The sequence below is a fragment of the Mustela lutreola genome, chromosome 6, assembly GCF_030435805.1.
Source record: "Mustela lutreola isolate mMusLut2 chromosome 6, mMusLut2.pri, whole genome shotgun sequence".
In the NCBI taxonomy this organism is placed as follows: domain Eukaryota; kingdom Metazoa; phylum Chordata; class Mammalia; order Carnivora; family Mustelidae; genus Mustela; species Mustela lutreola.
Genome location: NC_081295.1, coordinates 123,588,664 through 123,609,925, shown reverse-complemented (window position 1 = coordinate 123,609,925; position 21,262 = coordinate 123,588,664). Strand labels below are relative to the sequence as shown.

Genomic DNA, 21,262 nt, shown 5'->3' with positions numbered 1-21,262 from the left:
ATCACTCCCCCTTTTCTCCCATAGCCTCTCCCCAGCCCTGGGCAACCACTCATCTACCTTCTGTCTCTGTAGATTTGCCTTTTATGGACATTGGTTAAAACTGGAATCATTAAAAAAAAAAACCTGGCACCATTGAACGCATTGTCCTTTGTGACGGGCTGTTACACATAGTATGTTGTCAGGCACATTCATGCTGTCATTAGGGTGTTAATTTGCATGTCCCTCAGTGAAGGAGAGAAAGCACATTTCCATATGCATGTTTATCTTTTAGATTTCTTCTGTGTCACTTTCCCATTTATCCCCTTTCCCAGTGTTCACTGTGCTCTGTCCCATGGGAGACCATCCTCCACGGACCACTTACCGACTGGGCTCTCCAAATGTTCCCGTGCCTTCTGGCTTCCACTCCAGTTTGGCAAACGGGAAGCTTTAGGGCATGTACTCTGTAAGTAGTCTGATGCTCACTGACCGGAGAAGTGGGCATACATCCTGTGGACTGGTGGTTGGTTGCTAACATGTGTGGCAAAGAATTTCTCCTCATTTGTGCCTTGCCTTTTCACTTTCTTAATGATGTCTTTTGTGATCCACAGACATCAGTTTTAAGCTAATAACATACACAAATTTTTTCTCTATTGCAAATATCTTCCATGTTCTGCATAACAAGTTCTTTCTTAAATCAGAATCATAAAGCTTTTTTGTAAACTTTTCTGAAATTTTATGGATTTTAATTGGTTTGTTTTTGCATGTGTATGGTGTGAAGAAAAGGTTCAAATCTAGGGTTTTCCTTCATGAATCGCTAGTAGTCAATTCACTTTTTATTGAAAACTCCAGCCTTTCTCCTCTGTCCTAGAGTCCTACTTGTGTCAACAATCCAGGTTCCACATATAGTCGGCATTATTTCTAAACTCATTTTGTACACTGGTCTCCTTTTTCATCTCTGTGGCAATTTTCTTCTGATTATCCTAGCTTTATATTTTGGGTTGCATTAGATAAAGTAGGACCGTAAAAACACCAGAGTGTCTTTGCAACATTTTAAGTTTGAGAAGCACATTTCCAAATTCTGCAAAAATGTTTCACCTCAGCTTGGAACATGCATGTCAGGTGACTAAATGTGTTTGTTGCTCTGTGTGAGTCCCCGAATGACAGTGAAAGTCCCATGCGTATTGATTGTGGGGTTAAAAGAATTTTTAGTAACTAGGAGAATTGGCAAATAAAAAATCTGGGAATGAGGAGGATTGACTAAAAATGTAAGTTCTGGCCAAACTGGTGATGTGTCTGATGGATGCAAAGGACTGAGCATGAGTGAAGTGGGGCTGCTCTTCGGTTCCATGGCTCTCACGGTCAGATAGTAAACATAAATCCCAATAAACAGAACAAACCTAAAACTTAAAAACCATGAAGGGTTTTTAATTCTTGAAAATCTCAATCTACATTGGCCCTGTTAGGGTTCTTGAATTTATTTCTTCTTGTTTCACTACCTGAGGAGAAGAATTCTGTCAGCTTCTCGATTGTGTAAACTAACGATCAAGTAAAACTACTTCCCAGAATTAGGGTAGATCTTAGGTTGGTTTCATAAGCAGGAATATTGGTTGTGGACTTTCCAGATCCTACATCCAATATTTAGCTCTTTTTCATGGAGTACCTCATTCCTGTCTCCTAACATGCTTGGGAAATTTTGCTACTGTTCTATGTATCTTCTCAGAGGCCAATCTGCTCAAGGTAATCAGAACCAAAGGAAAGGAGGAAAGAGTAAGCTATATGGAAAGCAGGAAAGGAAGCATGTATCCGGTAGTAAGAGAGGCTTAGAGGGACTCATGGAGAGGAGTGTACTTACTGAACCCTCCCTCCCACTCTAGTGCATATTCTCTCTCCCCTGCACACATGGACCCACATCCTCCTTCTCTCCACACACAGGCAGAGACCTCTGTGAAGTCTGGGCAGCTTGCATTGTGGTGGCCCAGCTCCTGGTGGAGAACTCCCCAGCCCTTATCCACCGAGGGATGCACCAGGAGGAGTGATGAGCCAGAGATGAGGGATGTTTTCTATCCTTGGGAAGAAATCAGACTGTTGAGAGAAGGGACTATCAACATTTTTCTAATTTCCTTTCTCATAAGGACTTTCTTCGTATCAGCCATTTAAAGATCTTAAACAAGGAATTCTTGCAGCTACCAACTTATTTCGCTGAGGCGTGGACAGTGAGCAGGTGAACATTGTCACCAACTTACCACATGCCAGAGGCTTCCCACACCTACATGCATGGGGTCAGCTCCACACACACGGAGCATCCTAGTGCCCCTACCACCCCCTGATTTTCTATGTCTTCTCACCTTACAGCTTCATCCCTCGTTTTGGGTGTCTTCCTGCCATGGGCTCTTCCCAGGGCTAACCTCTGCCTCCTTCCAGGTGGCCCCAGCAGGCCAGCTTGGCCCCAAGGGCATGGCCATCACATTTGTGTGAGATGAAAATGATGCCAAGATCCTCACTGATGTGCAGGGTCGCTTTGAGGTCAGTAGCAGTGAGCTGACAATGAGATGCACATCTCCTACAGCGAGTCTGGATCTCAGGAAACTGGCTTCTCCAACCCTTCAGTCTCCTTGATCCTTAGTGTATGTGTCCTGAACCATATAGTGCATGAAGTGGGCACCCAGTGCATGATGGCTTCATGACACCTTTATGCCCCCAACCTTGTTTCCAGGTTGGGATATTTGCTTATTTTTGTGTAGGGTCCCTCTCCTCTTTCATCCAATTATTTCTCTTTATGCACCCCCAGTCTACCCTCTGACCCCATACCCCACACAAGCCCTCGCATGTATAGGCATCTGAATTCTGCCAACCCCTCAGGGCTTCTCCATGACTTAGGGTAATGGCCGTGTTTTCTCAGCAGGTACATGGCCACGGGAAAGGGCTCACCCATCCCTTCTGGAATGTGACACTCTGTTCAGGAGATGACAGCATGCATGAGGGTGGGGGGACACTACTCCCACCTGCACCCCCACGCTACCCCATGACTTCCCCCTTCTGCATCACCACCCCTCCTGAACCCCCATTCCCTTATTTATCAGAATTTTTCAAACAACATTAAAGGGAAATGTACACATATCTGTGGTATCTGTAAGTATCAGAGTCTGGGGTGAGGGTCTTTTAGGGCAGGATTCATGGTGGATGTCTGTAAGGGCTTGGGTCTCACGTACCATGCTGTGGAGTCCAGGTGACAGGCCAGTCAGGTCCTTTCCTTTTCTTGTAGTCCCTGTGACTGCTTTGAGATGTTGGACCTGCCGGCACCACAGATGAGTCGGGAAGAGTCTCTCCTTTGCATTGTTGGAAGACTTTGAGGAGGACTGGTGTTGAGTCTTCCTCCAATGTTTGGTAGAATTCACCAGTGAAGCCACCTGATCCAGTATGTCTCTGTGATTTGATTACTGATTCCATCTTCTTACTAGTTATGGATCTTGTCAGGTTGGCTGTTTTACATGATTAGTCTTCATAGGTTTTGTATTTCAATGAATTTGTCCATTTCATCTAGAGTTTCCAATGTTTTCACATATTCTTGTTATTTCAGTATGGCATTTACCTGTTCATTAACTGCTGGTTTTTAATTGTTAAACTCTTTTACTTCACAAAATATAGAGTACTCAGAAGTTGTGAAATTAGGAGAAGTTGGGGCAACTGGGTGGCTGAGTGGGCTAAAGCCTCTGCCTTCGGCTCAGGTCATGATCTCAGGGTCCTGGGATGGAGCCCCACATCAGGCTCTCTGCTCGGCAGAGAGCCTGCTTCCTCCTCTCTCTGTCTGCTTCTCTGCCTACTTGTGATCTCTGTCTGTCAAATAAATAAATAAATAAATAATCTTAAAAAAAAGAAATTAAGAGAAGTTTTTCAAAGAATGTAGGATAACTCAAACATACATGACCCATAAATAAAAACTGATATGTTTTATAGTTTATTCTTTCTAATTAATTTCTTTAAAAATTTTTTATTTGAACATAGTGAACACACAAGGTTACATTAGCTTCAAATAGAAAACACACTGATCACTTCTGTGATCACGTTATGCTCACCACAGTGTAGCTGCCGTCTGTAACCACACATGATGTGACAGTGATTCCCTGTGCTGTGCCTTTCATTCCTACACCCCCTCATTCCAGAACTAGAGCCTGTGTCTCCCGCTCCCCTTCTCCCATTGTGCCCATCCCCCACCCCCTTGCCTCTGGCAACCATCAGTGGGTTCCCTATATTTACAGTTCTGATTCTGCATTTTGTGTGTTTCTTTATCCACTTGTTTTGTTGTTTAGATTCCATGTATGAATGAAATGTATGGTATTGTCTTTCTCAGTCTGGCTTCCTTCATTTAGCGGACATACCACCCTGTAATTCCATCCATTGTCAAAGTAACAAGATCTCTTCCTCATTTATGGCTGCTTAATATTCTATGGTTCATGTGTGGGTATGTGGGTTTGTGGGTGTGCGTGTGTGTGTGTGTGTGTGTGTACCACATCCTCCTTGTCTGTGTGACTCTGGGTGGCCACAGGGTGCATCAGTGTGGTTTTTGAAAAGACTTCACTCTGAACCTCATCTCGGATGAGGGTGCCCCCTAGTATATGGGTCCCTTCCCAGGTGCTACAGCTGAGGGAGACACTGGGTAGGGCCTGGCTGAAGACAAGAGAGGATCCCTGGGCCTTCTATCCTTGGTCCAGATGACCCACACAGGGAGAAGTGTAAGGGTGTCCCCCACTGCTCTGCTCTCAAATGGATTCGGACAGAGAAGCCTGAATGGGGGTCTGCACTGAATGTCAGGTAGAGATGTCTGGGCAGAGGCCTGGGCATCAGCGGGACAACAAAGAACCTTCCAGACAGCCCTGGACTCCACAAGGGTCAGCCTCAGGGCTGTGGCAGGGGGCACAGTAGAGGAGAGCTCAGGAGCCCTGATGCCCTTTCTGAGGATTCTGTATCCCTTTGCAACTCCTCTCTCCAGCCCATAGATGGTAGTACAAGGGAAAACCACAAAGTAGAAACTATTTTTGACTCCTTCTTTCTGAATTTTTCAAAACTCAGTTAAACAAAATCATTTCTTATTTGGGAACAGCATCTCAATATCTACATCTTACTCCACAGTGTGGACATGTGCACTGGGGTTAGAAGACTAAGATCCCAGCTTCCCTAGGCTTCCGCTCCTTAGGGAAGATATAAGAGGGGGTCCCTGTGCTGGGCTCACAGCCAGAGTCACAGAAATCTCTCTCCCAATGCAGCTGTCAGGCAGAGCTGACATTTTGTGTGAGTCCACTCCTGCTCCACAGGGGTCAAGTTTGAACCCTCGGACTTATTAACACCACTCTTACCCCAGGGATTGACTCCCATAATTGGGGGTTGAGAAAAGGCCCATATGTAGAACTAAGTCACCTCAAACCTCCTTGTCCCAATGACAGAGCCCAAGGAAGAGCCCCAACCCTTGTTCTTCCCCATCACCTCTCACACACTCAGCACCACCATCTGCCTGGAGTCCACCAGGACTAATGTCATTATGTCCCTTTCTTCATCTCTGTTGGTCACCCCTGGTCCCCCAGATATTCTGCGCTCTCACTCCATGACGCTCTGCACACCCTATCCTGCCTCATTCCACGCCCCCCCCCCGCTCCTGAACCTACCACTGTGCCCCATGGAATGCTCAGCCCATGATCAGCAAATGTCCACATCCTTTCAGGATGTTCCCTTCACCTCACAACTCTGACAGAATCCAGGTCCCCCTGAGGACCTGGCTACCTGCAGAGTTCTCTCCCACAGGGTATCTCATCTCCCATGGACCTGGCACGCCTGCCCTGGAAATATCTGGGCTCTCAGTTCATCCAACCTCCCTTCCTTGTTCTTCATTTCTTCATCTTTTAAAGATTTTATTTATCTATTTGACAGACAGATACAGAGAGAAAACAAGCTGGCAGAGCAGCAGGCAGAGGGAGAGGGAGAAGCAAGCTCTAGGCTGAGAAGGGAGACTGATGTGGGACTCGATCCCAAACCTGGGATCATGACCTGAGTTGAAGGCAGCCACATAACCACATAATCAGTGTTTGTTCTCAACTAGATTATGGTGCTGGCTGTGACACATCCCTTACCGTCAGCTTGAGGGAGTGCAACTGATTCCCGGCCCCAGCTGTGTGCTCTCAGATCTGATGCCATGTGCGCTCTGAGATGCCACTTCCTATGGAATTCCTCCAGCCAGTTCTTGAGAACAGCAAGGAAACTAAGGCAAGACTCTTCCTCTTCTGCAGGTTAACTGAGGCTCCAGGGCTCCCCGACACCCTGATGAACTTGCCTGACTCTGCACTGGGTCTAGGATGCTTCCAGACAATCTTCCTTTGTTGTTTCCTTCCCTGAGATTCAGACTTGCATCAAGATTTGCTGTTCTCCCAGCTTTTCTGGATCCTTCCTCATGTCTTCTCACAAGGGTTTCTCCTAACAAATTCCTGGCATTATCATGCTGCACTGGGGTCTGTTCCCCACAAACACTGAAACACCAGTGGCATCAGGAATGGCCCAGGAATTCAGGCAGAAAGATGGGGATTGGGGAAGAGCTCACACACTGCCTGGCAGACCAGGTGTCCACTGACCACGCTGGAAGGTGGGACACAAAGGGCGGCTGAACTGCTGCAGGTGTTGCTGGAGGTGAGCCTAGAAACTGTCCTGGTCTGGGGGAAAGCTATGGCAGTTGGGATGACAGAAGCTGGTGGAAAATAATTGGGGTGGGGGCTGCAGAATCAGTGGGGTTCAGGTTGCTAGTGATCTCTACTGATGAATCATAGAAAGATCATGGGAATCTGAGGGCTGTTAACAAGCAGTGAGTGACTAGACAAGAGAGCCTCTGCAGTATCTTACAGAGGCAGCTGTGTCCTATAGAGGAAGATGCATAGAGCTGAATGGTAGCTGAATCATAATGGGAGAGTGGAAGAACTCCAGAGAGGTTTGGACACTCAGCCACGGCAGACCTGTGATGTGGCAGTCAGTGCCCCTGTGAGGAAAACCTAAGATCCTGCAGACTTGATCAAGTTCCTCCCAGTGGATGCCCTTCAGCACCCTCTGGACACACAGAGGAGGCTCGCCCTTCTCTATTAATGGTTAACACTTCCTGTGCTGTCAGATGGTGCAGAAGACTCACCCCTAGGTGCATGTGGTATCCACCCAGGAGTTTTGCAAGAACTACCCAGCATGCATGTGTAGGAACATGAGCAGCAGCCCTGGGACTGAACTCTGAGGGTGCTTGATCAAAGGACAGGAATGTCAGGCTGGCAAAGAAAAAATGCATTGACTGGGGGCACTTTTCAGGATGTGGATTTATCCAGGACCCCAGGACATGGGACAATCTCACTGTTGGGGTGGCTCTATGTAAACTGGAAAAAGTGTCCAACTCTCCACAAGGTTGACCTGGTAGTTGCCCCAGTAGACAGCAAAGGATGGGATCAAGAAGCTGAAGGAAGTGGACATGCGGAACGCAGGCATGATATGAGGCCAGAACACCCACCAAGGGATTATGTTCCTCAGGAAGATCCAGAAGACTCACCTTTCCCCAAAGCCAAGGTGCTGGCAAGAGGAAACTGCATCACTAAGAAATTTGAGGGTATTTTCCTCTATAGGGCAGGGATCATGTAAGGGACAGAGGTCCTAGAGTTAGCTCCTTAACATCAGTGGGGATGAAAGGGCCTTGAAGAGATGAGTGGGAGCTCCATGACCAGCAGATTGGATGAAGGAAATCCAGTAAGTACCCCCTGGTCATTCCCCTTTCCCCCAGTTAGTCAATCAAACACTCAAGTAGGTGCTGCTGGGTAGGGACCTTGTTGATATAAGTAAGGCCTCAAATCAGCTGACTTTAAGACAGGGAGATTCCCTTAGGTACGACTGTCCTGATCAGGTGAGTCTTTAAAGGGCTGGGCTCTTCCTGAGCAAAAAAGATCCTAAGTGTGAAAAGGATTCAATGTGAAGGGTTTTCTCTATTGTTGGCTTTGAAAAGGGAGGGCAAAATGGCAAAGATGCTTGTGGGCATGGGGACCATTCCAGCTGCCAAGGAAACGGGGACCTCAGCCTTGTAACTGTAGGAAACAGAATTCTTCCAACAGTTCTGTATGAACTTGAAGGAGGAGAACACATCAAGATGAGAACACAGTTTTGTGAAATACTGAGTAAGAGCCCATCTACACCATGCCTGAATTTCTTTTTCTTTTTATATTTTTTTAAGTAGGGTCCATAGCCAACACGGGGCTCCAACTCATGACCCTAGGGCCAAGAGTCACACACTCTACCAACGTCGCCCGCCAGGAGCCCCCCATGCCTGGATTTCTGACTAAAAAACGATAAGCGAAATAACTGGTGTTGTTTTGAGCCATGAAGCCTTGGTAATTAGCTATGCAGTAATCGAAAATGAATACCCAGGCTCACTCTGCAACAAATAAACACATAGCACTTCTTCCCCTGAAATGAATTTATGAACTATTGTGCACACTAATTGCATGCAACAAAACCTTTCTCGATTTTTTTACTATATTCCCCTTTGTGATTTTTATGGAATGAATTACGTTCTAATAGAGACATATTTCATTCATTCATTCATTTATTCAACAACAATTAATTTAGTGCCTACTATGTACCAGGAATAGCTTTCTATGCTGCAGATACAGTTTTCACCAAAGTGGTCCAAATCACCTGTGCTAGTGTGTTCCCTATTCTAGAGGCTTCCCAGGAGTGAGATGAATCCATTGGAGCATTTTCAGTGAAGACATGACATGAGCTGACTCATGTCATCAGGATCGCTGACCCCTGTGGGGACAAGGGTCCTGGGTGGCAGGTGATGGGGAGGCACCAGGGCCCCAGTTCAGGAATCAGAGGTAGTGGAAATAAGGGGAGGAGAGGGCCTGATGGATGAGAGAGACAGAGAGAAGGGCTGCAGATGCAGGCTGAGGGAGAGAAGCAGAGGTAACAAATTCTAAAACAGGAATTCTCAGACTTAAATATGCTGGCATATAGATTTTTAATTCATATATATTTAAAGGGCTTAGCAAGATATTCTGTGCATCTGGTATTAACTACACTCTGTGGGGCTGCCTGAAAAACAGTTGCCTCCTCATGGTAATCAGATAATACCTAGAGCCCCAATAACCACGCCCATGCCTTAGGTCTGGACTCACACACAGGGAATGCATGGACATGGGGGAAGTGCATTTCTACTGCTTTGAACACTTGCCACTTCCAGGTGATCCAAGCGTGGACAGGCTTCCAGCTGAAATACACAATAACAATTGTGTATCCCTGCACTGAGGGTATGTCCAGGACTCGCACAATCTTGGGGCTAGGGAATGAAGATAATTTCAGAACACAGCAGTCACTGATACTGTTTGGGGAAACGGAAGAGCTCTGTGAGTCTGATTGCTGTGATATACAAGTTTACACATTTCTGTGGGAAGGGGCCAAAATCACTTTCACAGACTAGACTGCTGATGTTCAGGGATTATCAAGACTGTGCTACCAAGACAGTGAATTCACAAAAAGGACACTGGTCTCAGTGAGAATTTGCAGCTGTTGCACCAGACCCAGCTTCTTGAGGTGTAAATAGAAAGCCCTGTCCCTCCATCTCTGTTCCCAGGGCTGCGCTCTCTCTCTCTCTCTCTCTCTCTCTCTCTCTCTCTCTCTCTGGTAGCAAATGCCCTGGGGTGAGTTCCCTCTAGAAGAGTCCAGACAGAGAGACAGAGGTGAGGGTGAGAGGTAAGAAAGTCCAGTTCAGCAGATACTCCGGAAAGGACTGCGGAGAAGAGGGGCTGAGTCCAACCTGAGGGTCTCTGCCTGGATTCCTCAGAGCCCCTGGGAAGACAGGGTGACAAAGTGATCACCTGATCACCGTGTAGGAGGAGAGGGGTCAGGGCAAAGACTCAGATCCCCAGGAGGGACTGGTCTTCAGAGTCTCAGAAGCAAGGGCAGCGGTGCCCTAGTGTAGCCCAGCGCCAGGGAGTCCCCATCTCCCCGGGTTTCACTTCTCCCTTTTACAGCCTGTATCTGGTCCGCCTGCTTGGATACCCATGACGCGCAAAAACTTCGCACTCCCATTGGGTGACAGGTTTCTGGAGAAGCCAATCAGCGGCTCCGCGGTTCCACATTCTGAAGTCTTTAGCAGGCCCGCCAGGACTTTGCTACTTCTCCGACCTTGAAGGTCTGGGTCGTCGAGTCCCAGAACAGACTGCTGTTGCTTGCTTGTGCCGTGGCCGTGACCGAGACCTGGTCAGGTGAGTGCGGGGCGGTAGGAAAAGGCAGCTGCGGGGCGGGAGCGAGGGGACCTCCTTGCGGGGACGCGGGACTCCCGGGGAAGGCGCCTCACCGTCGCCCCCTCCCGAGACCCCCCAGCCGCCCCCGGCCCCGCTGGGGTCTGTGCTCCCACTTCTCTCCCCATCTCCTCCCTGCTCTCCCCCACTCGGTGCCCGCTCCCCCTGCCCTCGTGGCTGCATCCACCTGAGCCTTGGGCCCGGCGAGGAGGAGGGTCGGGCGGGGTCGCAGCCCCTCCATGCCCGCAGGCGCCCTCCCGGTGAGGTATTTCCACACCGGCATGTCCCGCCCGGCCCCGGGAGCCCCACTCTCCGCCACTGCCCTCCTGTCTCCCGACCCCTACTGCTCTGCATTTTCCTCCCTCATCTGCTCCCCTCTCCATCCCTATCTGTGTTTCTCTTCCCAGGGAACTGGGGACTCTTAATGTCTGGTTTAAATTAAAACTCTGGGGGCACCTGGGTGGCTCAGTGGGTTAAAGCCTCTGCCTTCAGCTCAGGTCATGATCCCAGAGTCCTGGGATCAAGCCCCACATCGGACTCTCTACTCCGCAGGGAGCCTGCTTCCCTTCCTCTCTCTCTGCCTGTCTCTCTGCCTACTTGTGATCTCTCTCTCTGTCAAATAAATAAATAAAATTTAAAACAAAACAAACAAACAAAAAACTCTGGATGCAGTTTGTTTGCTTCAGTGCTTGCCTGGAGGGGTTGATGGGTTACTTAAAAAACGGAGGATTCCTAGTGTTCCGGAGAGGAAATAAAAGCACTGAGAGCCTGCCAGGTTCTGCAAGTTTGCTGGGCTTCCTCTGGGGGTGGGGAGAAGAGAGGCTGCAAGGAGCCAGCATGGACTGTGCCCAGCCTGTGCTACTTGCATCCTGGGCTTTGACATGGTCACTCCTCTGCTGGGTCATCATCACTGCTCCCTTGACCCTGTCCCTTCAGTAGAACCTGTCTGATGTCCCATCTGATGTCCCATCAGGCCCTGCGGTCACAGGGACTTGGATCTCCCCTGTCTCCAGGACCTTGTGCAGCAAGAGCTTCCTGTGAGCAGGACAGTCTAGACTCAGAACTGGGTCAGGACTCAGCCCCCAAGTTTTGCCTGTCTTTTCTCCTCCTCCTAGTCCCCCTCCCGTTTTTTTTTTCTTTTTCTTTGGAGGCTTAGGCCAGTTCTTCTCCTGTAAGAGTTCTGGTCTCATGTCCCTCCGGATTCATAGAGTGATGAAGCAGTGTCTAATCTGAATCCACATTTGTCTGGAATATATGACCCGTAAGACTATGCACAACTTTGCTGAAGGAAGAACTGTCGTTGTTTCCTGTGCTGTGCAGGAGGGATGGTGTGGGAAGGAGGACATGGGGACGTGGAGGAGACACCACTGGTGAGAAAAGTGACAGCTGCCACAAACAGCTGTGGCCTGAGACTCATCTAGAAGAGAAGTGCTTTTGTGGATCATTTCTCCAAGTGATAATTGAGCGTCAGACACAGGAACACTACTATAGCATCTAGGACACCTCAGTGAAGTAGAAACAGACCAAATGGGCCCACCTGGTGGGGTGTATGTGCTGGTAGTGAGGGGCAGACTGTGCTAGTAACTAAGGGAAGTGTGTGTGTTAGAGGTTGGGAAGTGCAGTGAGGGAGGGGACCCAGAGGAGACCTGCATGGGGACAGGGAAGACGGCTACTTTACTGGGGTGGTACATGTGAGCCTCACTGAGAACATGAGCTCTGAGGGGATTGAAGGACATGAAGGAATTTTGTAAGAGGAGGTCTGGGGGTAGTTCTTTCCAGGCAGGGAACCTCTGGTTCACCCTCACTAGGGCAGGGGAATGTCCTGTGTTCAAAAAAGGGTGAGGAGTGGAATCACAAGAAATGTCTTGATGGAATCCCATCTGTGGCAGACTGGCAGAAATAGAGGGAGACAAGGATTACCCAGGCAGCACGATGCAGGAAAGAAACAACATGGTTGAGTGTAGTGATGGTGCTGTCCTAGAGAATTAAAAGGTCTGACAAATGAGGGGGGAAATATTCCGAGAGGACGACCTCTTAGGTTCCACAAAGTTGAGACAGACCTTTCCACATACAGAATGATTCTTTTTTTTTTTTTTAAGATTTTATTTATTTATTTGACAGAGAGAGATCACAAGTAGATAGAGAGGCAGGCAGAGAGAGAGAGAGAGGGAAGCAGGCTCCCTGCCGAGCAGAGAGCCCAATGCGGGACTCTATCCCAGGACCCCGAGATCATAACCTGAGCTGAAGGCAGCGGCATAACCCACTGAGCCACCCAGGCACCCCTACAGCATGATTCTTGCAGCTAAGACCCTGCTTGGATAACACAACTCAGCCTGCAGGTCATCTCCAGCAGGGGACCCAGAGTGATAACTATGTTGCTCTGTGACTGTGCAGGGTAACAGCCTGGTAAGTGCAGATTTATGAACACATCCAGTGCAGAGACCTTCCTACCCTCCATTCCTCCCATCTGTCACCTGGAACATCCCTGTGCAGGTTCTATAATAAGGCCCAATGGTCCCCACCTCCTGGTCCACATGCCCTTATGGAATCTCCTCCTACCTAGAATATCTTTTAACCAATGAAATCTGTCAGTGGTGACCTTGGAATATAAACAATCATGAATTCCATTTGCCTGCTGAGTTTCTACCATCTTCTCCACCTGTAAGCTCTGATGAAGCAAGCAGCTGTGTTGGAAAGACCAGAAACTCAGGCCAGCCTGCTGCCTACATCCATCAAGAAGCTGAGGCCCCCAGTCCACCAGCCCACAAAGAACTACTCAGTCCTCCCCAGAGGTCAGCCCTCCCCTTTCTTGAAGACAAACATCCCATTTTCTCTTTCCAACATGAATGTCAAGTTCTTACCAACCTACTTGCATTCCTCTCACTCTATCTGGAAAGGCCCATGAGGGAACTACTGTCAGGCTACCAGAAAGTGCCACCTTCACGTCACTTCTCACCTTGGAGAGCAGGCCTCACCAGGAAGTCAGCTGGAAGAAGACAGGTCACAGATAGCAGGATTGGTAGGTCATGAATGCTCACCCCAGTGTCTCTCAGGCTCACTCGGGCTGTGCTTTCAGGCTATGAACAAAACAGTAAGTGAACTCTGCCCACCCATGGCTGGTCTCCCCACTTCTGTATGCAGCCCACCTCACACCCCAGATGCAGACTCCACTGATTCCCTACAGCCCAGAGGTGCCCTCCTTCCCCTCCACCTCCAGCAAACACACTCCATCCGCCAACGTACAACCAGCTCTCCTATCCCCTCAAACCCCATGGATTCCCTTACAGGGACAGTGAGAAATGCATACGCCTGACAAGACTCAGTGCTAGAGAAGGAGAAGCTGTCAGAGCCACAGAAGGTGGTGACCCTTACTGAGGCAGATGAACAGTTTTCAGTGGTCAAAAAAAAAAAAAAAAAATGGTGTGCACTTCGACTCAGCACCTGACCATTTTGTTAGTCATGGCTCAACCAATTGACTCAGTTAAGCTCATAGTGACCCTGGTTTCCTTCCCTATAAATTGGAGTTGGTACCTTTCCCTATATCACAGGGTTATTAGGACATTTTAAATGATTCAATTCATATAAATCCCTTAAAACTGTGTCTGACGCTTTTATCGAGAAGAACCCTGGGGAGGAAGAGAGTCCCACCAAAGTAATTCCTGTTCTCTTCCTCCTACCATGATGTGTACCAGTTTGCCCCCTCACTCATCACCCCGAGCCACTCTCACTTTCTTACCTGCTGCAGATGGAACTTGTAACCCATGTGGTGGGGTGGGGGTGGGGCAACCATGAATCGGACAGAGTGGACACAAGGATGAGGAATTCTCAGAGCAGGGTGCATGTGCGCACGCGCACACTCACACACACACACAGGCATACATATGCATATAGACACTCATACATGCTTGCACGTGCTCACTCACACACGTATATACAAACCTCCACACAAATTCCTGTACACATTTCTACAAGATTGTGAACCTGCCCTCCCCAGACAGACATATGTACATGACACCTCTGCATCACATTTCCCACTTTATTTGGGGTCTGACTTACTCTTCCTCTGCCTAAGAAATCTAGGATCTTGATGGCAGTTGTGCATCGACTGATGAACTGATAAAGAAGAGGTGGTGGACAGATAGATACATAGATAGACAGGCAGACACAATGGAATATTACTCAGCCTTCAAAAAGAAAGTAACCTTGCCATTTGCAAAGACCTATGTGGAACCAGAAGTTATTATGCAAAGTGAAATAAGTCTGTCAGAGAAAGATAAATACCATTTGATTTCATTCATATGTGGAATTTAGAAAACAAAACAGATGAACATAGAAGGGAAGAAAAAGTAAAATAAAAATAGAGAGGAAGGCAAACCATAAGAGACTCTTAATGAGGGTTGCTAGAAGGGAGGTGAGTGGGGGGAAGGGATAATTGGGTGATGGGCATTAAGGAGGGTACATGATGTTAAGAGCACTGAGTGGTATATGCAACTGACTAATCGCTAATTTCTACCCCCAACCCTAATAATAAAGTATATGCTAACTAAAATGAATTTAAATAAAATTTTTTTTTTTTTTTAATTTAGGATCTATAGGGAGAAGGACCAGAGGATTTTTTTCCCACCAAAGAGACCTCCTCGGCAGGAACTCTGGTACTCTCTGGATTTCTTGCATACCTGCTCCTGGAACCCTCCTACAGGAGCGGAAGATGTGACCTTAGCTCGAGATCCTGGAATCCAGAGGCAACCATGTGCATTGTCCCAGGTGGTGTTGGGGCTCTGGGGTCCAGCAGGTCTCCAGCCTCCCACCTTCTCCTAGCCTGCCCTCCCACCAGCCAGGGATACCACATCCCGCCCCCATCCCCAGGAGCCAGTAGCCTCCATATCTGTTTCATAATAAATAGGAACAGAAGTTTCAGTTGAACCCTTGGGGTGAGACAGGTATAGATCAGAATGAGGAGACTAGATCTCCTTTCCACCTGAGTTCTTGTTCTTCTAGAACACAACTCTAGCAACTATAGTTCCATCAATCTAAACCCCTGCTAAAACAACCCCAGAGATCAGAGCATCAATGAGAACCTGGCCAGGAAGGCCCCCTTGAGGAGCATGGTGGGCTGGGCAAATGGATCAGAGGTGAAAAGGAAAACAGAGATACCCTGTGCCCTGCTGGAAGTCTCTAGAAAGCTCCTGGGTCCTTGATATGAGGCTCCACTGCTCATCTCTCCTCCACTCCCCCACTGTCTCATAGTGATGGGCCCTGGCATCCTTTCATGCTGCATGTGGCACGTGTATCTCTCATCTCCAGAAGGCAGCACAATGGCCATCCACTTCTGGATGGTTCCATCCCCTTCTGCCTGGTCTCCACAAGCTCCTTGTTCTAGACCTGGTGCTCCTTGGCCCACTACAGGTCATAGTCATCTCTGTAGGGGAGGAGCCCAGGTTGCACAGCCCCTCAGGGTGACCCCACAGTCAGAGAGAGGGTGGCTGGTCACCTGTGTTCTGGGAGGCTCTGTGGAAGAGCAAACAGGGAGCACTAAGACAAAGCCTTCTGGAAAAGCATCAACTCCACAGACCAAGATGTAATACCTAGGGAGGGTCTGGCTGCTTGCCAGGGAGAGGCAGGGAGTGTTCCCTATCGGGGCAGAAGTAACCGGCACTAGCCAGGCCCGGGGCCCAAGGCAAGAGGGTGAGAACTGCTTCTAACATTCTCCTCCAAGGGCCGACCCTTTTCAGAGACTCTCCACCCGCTTATGAAGCCTGGAACTCAGTATCTCTAGTTCAGTATTGATAGGTCCTCACAGCTACTGTGTCTCTGGTTTGAGGAAGAGCCTGAAGAGTGAGAAACCTCCATGAGCCTCAGAGCTACTACCGTGCTCTCCCGCAAGAACGTTCCCCAGCGTGGGCCTAAGAAGTGTGTGCCATGGCACTGCCCAGGGGACTCGGGATGGGCCGCTGTCCTCAGCGCATGGCCCCCCATCCCACACTAGATGTCTTCCACCTCTGTGTGTGAGTAGCTCTGGAGAGAGGGTGGCCCCAGGCTGGACTAGGAAGAGCTTGTAGGGCTGGGCTGTGGGGAGTCCTTACCAGTGCCGCTGATGTTCTTGTCCTAAACCCCAAGTGTCTCTGCAGCAATAGGAACCGCGGCTTCTTGAGTCCATCTTGTCCCTCAATGAAGTGCCCACCGGCCTCCTGTCTCTGCTGGGGTAGCAGCAACAAAGAGACTACCATGGATGGCAGAGGTTCCATGTTCAAACTCAGTCACTGTCATGTCCTGGTCATCCCGTGCCACCCCAAGGTCCCATTATCCTCCTGGAGCTCCAGCCACAGTGACCTGCAAGGTCAGGGTCCTGCCCAGGACCAGGCAGTGTCAGTCAGGACAGAGCACATCTCCGGAGCCCCAGCATTTGTCTCTGCATCCCACCCCCACCAGCTTCTCAGTAGGGAACATTCACTGTGTAGATTGTGCTAGTTTGACACAGTAAGAATGACATACTTGGTCTTGCTCCTCAGTTCCTGCACAGCTCTTAACACCTCTGTAACAGCCTGAGTGATGGGAGTCATAGGAACAGGTCTTCTAAGAGTTTGTTCTCAGATCCTGAAAAACTGCTGGAAAGATCCCTGTCCCATCCTTACACACTGTACCAAACCTCCCCGCATGCCATCTCTCTCCTCTGATGCTATGAGCCCTGAGAAGGCAGGACTCTGTTGGGACCTGAAACAGAACCATCTGGCAAACTGGAATTCACGTTCCTATATGGATCCACTGGGAAAGTCTGAGCAGCCTCCCTCTTCAGCTCTAATTGTGCTTCTTACTGGATTATGCCTGGATGCCACATGCAGGGTCCTCCACTGACTGATTCATATGCTAAACCCTCCAGATATTAACTAGAAATGATTAACTACACCTATCTCCTGACCTCCCTGTGTCCAATGTCACCCACACCTTGCCCACTCTAACTGCTTGGGACCTCACCCCCACCCCCCATAAGCCCAGATCATGTGTACAATCTGTACACATCAGGGTCTACACAGAGTTGCAGCTCATTCATGAACTTTCCCCGACCACTGGGGGTCTGGTCTATGAACCCTATAAACTGTGTCTCTGTTTTTCGTGTGACGTCTATGGAGGCATCGGTCTTTAGTAGCTCTCAGTCTGCCTCACACACTCAGTCACGTGATCTCAGAAGGGTGGGCGCCTCCCCATCTTCACTGTAGGCTCTGTGAGGACAAACACTAGCTTATACTTTCTGGTTCCTCCCCTACAGGGACCTAAACTGTGTCCATGACCCACTAAGTCTGTTAGTTAACTACTTAATGACACAAGGATCCTACCCCCCTGAGCAGACTGTCCCTGCTTCACTCTCACATGACAGCTTGTGTGCACCTGCCTGCTCCAGCCTGACAAGAGGATCTCACACTCCTGGGGGTCAGGGTCAGGCCCCTCTGCTTTCTCCCAGGCCCCAAGCTGCTGGCTGTCCCAGCTGCTCTTTGTCCAGACTGAGCCCCGGGGTTTAGCGGTAGGATCGCTGCACATTCCTCAGGTTTGGGGGTTACTTTTCATCTGGCTCGTGAAGATCTTGGTCTCGTCATCCGAAGAACTTGGCTCCTTCATGCACCACTCGACTCCAAACTGTCTCCCTCTCCTCAGGGTCATAGTAGAGGAAGGTCCATGAAGCCCAAGGCAGGAAATGCAGGACCTCCTAGAGCAGCTCTGACCCCGCTGAGGGGGAATACTGCTGAGAGCGAGCGCTGTCCTGAGCTGAGCAAGGAAGCCAGGGGAGGGGGAGTTTCGGAGGAGGCTCCAGGATTAACTGAGTGAGGACCTAGTGATGCACCTGTGGGGAAAGCATGTGTATCTGTGTGTGTGTGTGTGTGTGTGTGTGTGTGTATGCCCACACACACGTGTGTTGTGTGACAGGAGAGACAGGGCACACAACATAACACAATGGGAGACAATGACACAACAAACCTCCCTGTCCCTCACCCCCTGTGACAGTCATATTCCAATCCCACACCCATGGTGTCCCCATAAAATGCACAGATTGTGTGTGATTTCCTGCAATGCAAACACTCTTTGGCATATCCAGATTAAAACAAACAAACAAACAAAACCTGTGCTACTTTTATCAAAACTCACTGGTGTCTTGCTCTTCCCAGCCGTGTAAAGATGACATGCAGATCACACCCCATAGCTGTGTGAGAACTGAACATTTGAACCCATGCTGTCCGCGCTAAGTATGCAACAGAAATCATCGGCCATTGCCAAAAAGAACCGTTTGAAGAACAGTATAAATGAGCTGCAGGCAGGAACGTCCTGGGAACAGTAGAACTTTCTGTAATAGTAATGATGGGTGTTAAGTTCAGCAAACATGGAAATGGTGTCATCAGAAGCTCCTGCTGTCCTCTGAGCTGTGAAGCCAAGCATCAAATGTTTACACAGTGCACTTTCTGTTCACAGGATTCTCTTGTTCACAGGCATTACTCCTCCAGTAAATGATCATCTGAGATGGTTGCCAGAGAGGAGGGGTGGGGTCTTGGAACATGCGGGAGGGGCAGTGGGGACACAGTCTTCCAGTTCCAGAATGAATAAGTGACGGAAATAAAAGTCACAGCACGAGGAAGACAGATGATGATACTGTCATAGGGCTGCATCGGGCAAATGCGAGCTACACCTGTGAGGAATAGAGTGTAACATATGAACTTGTCACATCATTACTTTGTACCCCTGAGACTAATGGAATATTATGTGTCAACTATACCCCCAATTTAAATACTCTTAAAAATTATTTTCTTGGGGCGCCTGGGTGTTTCGGTGGGTTAAAGCCTCTGCCTTCAGCTCACGTCATGATCCCAGGGTCCTGGGATTGAGTCCCAAGTCAGGCTTTCTGCTCAGTGGGGACACTGTTCCTCTTCTCTCTCTGCCTGCCTCTCTGCCTACTTGTGATCTCCATCTGTCAAATAAATAAATAAAATCTTTTTAAAAAATTATCTTCCCTACAATTTCATCTGTTTTAACATTTTACATTAAATGAATATACACAGCGAATTCTAATATTGGATATGATAATTGATTAAATGTATAATGTATATTTAACTTACACAAAGTAAGCTGCAAACAATTAAAAATATAAATAACTAAACGTCTGAGAAGATTCGATACTGTCTGTGAATATTTGGATGGAAAACATGTCACTGGGCAGGCCTGGTCCTCCCACAGCGCTAAGATGGCAAAAACCACTGACCATGATGTGAAACCTGTTAAGAGTCACTTAAGAAATCTTGCAATTGGAGGAGAGAAATGGGAAATAAACTCCTGTTCAGAGAGTCGGCTTTAATGACTTGTTTATGAACAGTGATGTCAATACTGTCTTTAGCTTTAGCAGAGAGAGATGTTACTCATTAGGGTATCTGGATTAATTTGAGAAAGGAAGAATTAATTAGCATACAAAAGTAATACAGGAATCAAAGAGGAAAAGCAGTCTATACTATTTTTCAAATTTAACTGACGGGATGTCTGACATGACAGGTACATGGAGCAGACCAGGGAGATACCCGGGGTGGTTCAGAGTCAAGTGTTCAGGGAGCTTCAGAGTATGCAGGGAGGACGGTGTGTCAGCAGAGCCGTCTAGAACCAGAAGGAACACACAGGCACAGGAACACAATTGTGGCCCTGCTGGGACTTCTCCCACCCCTGCCCCTGAGTGGGAACCTGCGGACTCAGGCACCAGGGCATCTCCACAAGATCACCAGAGCCAGAGCTCAGCAGAGCGGGGCTTCTCCATCTGTTCATTCCTAAAGCCCAGGCCTTGTTCGTGGCCCTTGGTGGCCACCACTTGCTCTGCTGCAGGGCTGTGCCCATGTGGGCAGAGGTCATGAACATCTCAGTCCCCAGCAGCTCCCAGAGGAGGGAAGGGCCGATAGGCATTTCCTGGAATCAAGCCCAGCATCGGGCTCTCTGCTCAGCCGGGAGCCTGCTTCCCTTCCTCTCTCTCTGCCTAACTGTGATCTCCGTCTGTCAAATAAATAAATAAAATCTTAAAAAAAAAATTATTATCCCCACAGAATAACAAGCATGAGGATTGCCCATACATGGGCTATTGTGGCAATTTCTCTGAAGTTTACCTCAGGTTGTCTAGCTTAGGCAAACAACAAATGTTTAAAGATGATCAGAGCTAGAATTTAACATCTATAAAGACGTTACTAAAACATAATTTCTCTCTATTATAATAACCCTCATTTTCAGAAACAGCCAAATCAAGACTAATTAATTTGGAAACAAGTCCAATTTTAATGAACTTATTTTAATTATTTATGTAAGCTCAGCAAGAATAGCAATTAGCTGTATAGATCTTTTAAAGTTTGCTTTGTTGGAACTTTTTGCAAGGAATCTCTGGGTGGAACTCTCAGTAGCCTCTCCAGGCCAGAAGCCAAGCCAAGTACGTGCCATCAGAGACGTGCAAAAGCTGTGGATGTGGGCAGCTGAATTCCTCTTCATGAGCTCCCAGACTGTCTGAGGTTCCTGTGCCCGCCAGGAAGTGGCATTATTTGCTCACTGGTGAGGCTGCTGGGAACTCTGTAAGCAAGGTATCAGGGCAACAGTTCCAAGGGGCTTTAAGGCTCCACATTTCATAAAGACAACCTCAGATCCTTAAAGCTGTTTGGTCATCTCTGAGTCCATGCATGTCTCTCTCAAATATGACATTCCAGTCAAAGCCTTGGTAAAATAACCCATGTTTCCAATGGTGTCCCATCACAAGGAGAACAGATTCTTACTGAGCTTATGCATATGAGTATAGTTGCCATAGAAGAAAGAATATTTACGTTATCTTAAGAGAGAGTTTTCTTAACCTGGAAGACCAAACATTGGAGAACCAGAAATGTTTTAAACAAGAGTCACAAAACTATAATCATTTTCTTAGTTTATTTAGTCCCATGTTACTGATTCTTGTTTAGTTTAAATACAGCTTTTATTTAGTTCAA

General features: G+C 48.1%; 1 protein-coding gene and 1 long non-coding RNA gene across 3 annotated transcripts in view; both read left to right on the top strand.

Annotated features, from left to right (window-relative positions):
* LOC131834384 (DLA class I histocompatibility antigen, A9/A9 alpha chain-like) overlaps nucleotides 1–21,262 on the top strand; it is a 189,103-nt gene that overhangs the window by 131,088 nt on the left and 36,753 nt on the right. The gene's annotated exons all lie outside the window — the stretch shown is intronic.
* Nucleotides 10,124–19,422, top strand: LOC131834391 (uncharacterized). 2 transcript variants are annotated; one of them, XR_009354833.1, is made up of 4 exons: nucleotides 10,124–10,247; nucleotides 12,950–13,075; nucleotides 13,181–13,302; nucleotides 14,870–19,422. It is a non-coding gene; the product is annotated as an uncharacterized LOC131834391 (long non-coding RNA). The 2 variants fall into 2 exon arrangements; XR_009354832.1 differs by having other exon boundaries at nucleotides 10,124–12,689.